This window comes from Sinocyclocheilus grahami, unplaced genomic scaffold (genome assembly GCF_001515645.1).
Source record: "Sinocyclocheilus grahami isolate Dianchi unplaced genomic scaffold, SAMN03320097.WGS_v1.1 scaffold397.1, whole genome shotgun sequence".
Lineage (NCBI taxonomy): Eukaryota > Metazoa > Chordata > Actinopteri > Cypriniformes > Cyprinidae > Sinocyclocheilus > Sinocyclocheilus grahami.
Genome location: NW_015505576.1, coordinates 19,038 through 23,602, shown reverse-complemented (window position 1 = coordinate 23,602; position 4,565 = coordinate 19,038). Strand labels below are relative to the sequence as shown.

The window sequence follows — 4,565 nt, the reverse complement described above, 5'->3', positions numbered from 1 at the left end:
TATTTTCTGATTTATGGAGTGATAAAAAGATAAATCCGAAATCCCCTCAGTAAAAACCTTTAACTCGAATATGTCGACAAAATGAAATAAGCATTTTGAACCTGACTTTATTCAATGTTCGAATTTCTGTTTTGGAAATGTATGCAAATTGGTGCATATTTAATTAGATAATACATAATCTGCATATTTAAAGATAACCTTTTAGAAAACTTGTAATACAATTTTTTTTGCAATTCTTAATGTAATAATTGAACTGGGGATATATCCATTAGTTACATTTTTTTTACCCTATTCAGCTGGGGTGTCTTGCCTTAAGGATTTTGCTTTTATTTGAACCATTCTCTCAAAAATGTTTCTGAATATTATGTTTCTTTTCCTGCTTCAGCTTCTTCTCAGGGTAAAGATCAAGTGAGGAAGAGAAAGCGAGGTCACACGGTCACTGAGATCCTGGATCCCTGGACTGATCATCACACTGAAACTCCTCCAAACAAACCGTTTAGCGCCATCACACAAACTAAATATAGAGAAAAAGTGACCAGAGACCTGCAGAATCCAAAATTACCTCTATTTTCAATGACTAATGGCATCTTTGAGATCCCTTTAAACTTGAAAATGGCATCTAGCGTAGGAAAACATGTATACACCTCTACTATCCCACAATCCTCTATGCCAGTGTATATATGGCCTGTTATTCAATACGCACCGTCACACCAGCCAATGGGATTTGGCCAAACAACACCAAATATTTTCCAAAAAATTCCACCTATCCACATGTATCCAACTCTCTTGCATCCAGCATCCAATGAGAATCGTCTTTCATTAGCATTGACTAATAGAGGCGACCCCAAAATTAAAGTGACAGACTCCGCAAAGAGAGAAACAAATCCTAAAGTCTCCACAAATCAACTGTCAGGCCTCAGTAATGCAACCAATCCGTCTCCGGCTCAAGTGTTTAGTGCTGATGACATCACAGCCCAGCAAGACTCACCTCAGATGGGCGTGGCTTCCTCGTGTGTCTCCGCCTCCACCCGCCACACCACAGCGTCTCAGGTTGGCCACGAGCAACAGTTTGTAGGTTACATGGCTTCCTCGTGTGTCTCCGCCTCCACCCGCCACACCACAGCGTCTCAGGTTGGCCACAAGCAACAGATTGTAGGTTACAAGGCTTTACCGTATCCATTACAGCGACAGAATGGAAAGATTCAGTATAAATGTAACGTGTGCGAGAAGAACTTCAGTCAGCTGTCCAATCTGAAGGTACATGGATTATTAACATTGCAGTGTTAGTGGTTCAATGAAGGAAGTCCGAGATGATGATGATATATAAGCAATTTTGTAATTTTTACTCTACTTTTTTTTTTTTTATTTAATTAAAGCTTGTTGAAAAGATACTATCTATCTATCTATATATCAGAGTTTTTATAATTAACTAAAACTAAAGCCATAAAAAGCATTTTTCTTACTTAAAAAAATAAATGTTATCTGAAATAAAATAAAATATTAAACTTTTTTTAATATTTATTTCCACTAGTTGCCAAGGCATCAGTTCTCAATTCATTTTAGTTTAACTTAAGTATTAAAATAACTTATAATCTAAATATATATACATATATTATTCATATAAATTATATATATATATATATATATACTTATTTATTTTAGTTTTTATTTTTGGAAACTGATACTTTTTTTCACGATTCTTTGATGAGTAGAAAGTTTTATCAGCATTATCTGAAACAGAAATCTTTTGCACCATTATAAATGTTTTTATTGTCACTTTTGATCAACTTAATGTGTCCTTGCTGTATAATATATATATATATATTTTTTTTTTTGGGACGGCAGTGTATGTATATACATTTTTAAAAAAAAATTTTTTTTTATTAATCTCTCTCGGTTCTCGGCTTTCTGATCTCCAGGTTCACCTGAGAGTTCACAGCGGTGAGAAACCATACAAGTGCAATATCTGCAGAAAGAACTTTTCCCAGCTTGCTCACCTTCAAAAGCACATTCAGGTTCATACGGGAGAAAAACCATATGAATGCCATGTAAGAGCACACAGAGGAACATCTCACTGCTGTCTAGGAGAGTCAAACGAGATCTCAAATGCTCATATGATGTGTCTTGTGTGCAGGTGTGTAACAGGCGCTTCAGCAGCTGCAGTAACCTGAAGACTCACCTGCGGCTGCACTCGGGCGAACGGCCGTATGCCTGTAAGCAATGCCTCGCCAGCTTCACCCAGCACATCCACCTGCGGCTGCACAGACGCCTGCATGTCAGCCCGCACTCCCAATGCTGCCCACACTGCTCCTGCAGATCCAACTGCACCAGTTCTGCCCCGCCTCCAGCCTCACAGGCTCCGCCTCTCAGCTGTGCCGAGCCAATGACGAGATCGAGAGGTTTGATCTGAGTGAAGGTGCAGCGAAGCTTGAGGCTGGCATGGCGGCGGAGTCTATAAAGAAGATGTGTCAGGTGATCTGGGCACTTGCAGGGAGCAGCACAGGCCCAAACAATGACACATGAATCGTCCAGCTCTGTTGCTCCAAAGGTTTGCATTAAACAGGACGGTGATCAGAAAATTGTCTGTCTGATATTTTATTCTTGAATACATTTAACACTTTTATTCTAGCAAGGATGCATTAAATTGATCTAAAAATAACAGTAGACATTTATAATGTAACAAAAAATATATTTCAAATAAATGCTGTTCTTTTGAACTTTCTATTCATCAAAGAATCCTATTAAACAAAGAATTCCATAAAAACAGCACAACTGTTTTCAACACTGATAATAATAAGAATTGTTTCTCGAGCAGCAAATCAGCATATAAGAATGATTTCTGAAGGATCATGTGACACTGAAGACTGGAGGAATGATGCTGAAAATTCAGCTTTGATCACAGAAATCAATTACATTTTAAAATATATTCAAATAGAGAACAGTTATTTTAAATTGTAATAATATTTCACAATATTGTTGTTTTTATTGTATTTCTGATTAAATAATTGCAGCCTCTGTGAGCTTAAAGACATAAAAATCTTACTGACCCAAAACTTGAATGATAGTGTGTAATATATGTTATATGAATAACATCTAAACGCACAGTACTAAATGGTGCAGTCTCTGGAGTTATGTGTTAACTAAACCACTGACAAAAGATGTTATATAGCTTTAAGGGGAGATAGGGGCTAGTTGTCACACTGGGTTTTATTTTTGTTTTTCCAATATCATCATATTTGTGTAATATCATATTTGTATAATGACACAATAAAACCAAGCATGCATTCAGACAAGAGTCAGCTATTGAATGAAGTTAGATTTTCTCAGGGCAAGAGTATTTTCATAAATGACAAATTGCAGAAAACTGGCATGTTTTATAAGTTATAATTGTACATACATTTCTGTTGCCTAAAACAGTGGCTTCATTCTTTTTTTATGATTTTTTTTCCCATTTGTGCTATTTTGTGATTTTTTTTGTTTAAGTTTTTACAGTAATTCAGAATATTTTGCTATTTAAACAACCATTAAATAGAATATAACACATGTAACCCTCTGGTATTGTTCATTTGGGAGTCACACTTGTGTTGTTCGTGGTCAAAAGTGACCGGACACCTGAAATGAAACGCTTCTTCAGTTAAATCAATGTAATATCTTTTTGTTTGATAATATTTTTTCTTTTGTATTTTGAGAGAATTCCATGGTACTATTTAATATTTATGCAATCATTATTATAAATTTTTCCCAATGAAAATGATAAATAAATATTTTTCTATTACTTTGTAATTATGGCAGTATTTCGTGTTAAAATAGAGTCAATGCCTTTAAAATCCAATTTTTGAAGGCAGATTAGTTCCACCTGAACTTTTTGTGAAGGTTTAGATTTTTATTTTATTTTTTATGTTGGTTTGAAATGTCAGTTTTTGCATTCAAACCTGAACACAAAGATATGAATTGTATTACACATAACATCAGAGTTCAACAAAAAATTAACAAATATAAACAGGATTGCTTTATCAGAGGCTACTCAATCTGATTTAAATCTCTTATTTGAGTCTTCTGGCTCAATTTTGCAATATTGTAACAGCCACACCAGTTCATTTGTGTGTATAATAGAGTAGGGGGGGCGTCTGTTTTGCACTCTTGATATTTTAGAGTGTCACCCCTTCATCGCTGTCTTTTTTTGCATCGTGAATAATTTGTAGATTGTACACACAAAAAAATATCTCAATTTTCGTATTTTTGCGTATTTAATTCCCATTCATTTGCAGTTGACCGCGAACAACAGAAGTGTGACTATTTTTTATGACCATTTAGCTTTTTCGAATCAAGTCCACGATTTTTTATTTATTTTTTATTTTTTCATAACTGCCATAAAAGTCAGCGAGTTTCGTACTATTCCGATGAAGTAGCGATTTTTTAAAAATTCAACAAAAAAAAATTCCGGTCTAAAATGACCGAACAATACCAGAGTGTTAAATACATGTGTGGCGTTTTTTAAACATTAGATGTGTGTGTGTGTGTGTGTGTGTGTGTGTGTGTGTGTGTGTGTGTGTGTGTGTGTGAGT

The 4,565-nt window shown here is 35.2% G+C and overlaps 1 pseudogene; it reads left to right on the top strand.

The window, feature by feature from the left end:
- Positions 1 to 1,080: 1,080 nt before the first annotated feature.
- Positions 1,081 to 2,548, top strand: LOC107550359 (PR domain zinc finger protein 1-like; annotated as a pseudogene).
- The last annotated feature ends 2,017 nt before the right edge of the window (positions 2,549 to 4,565 follow it).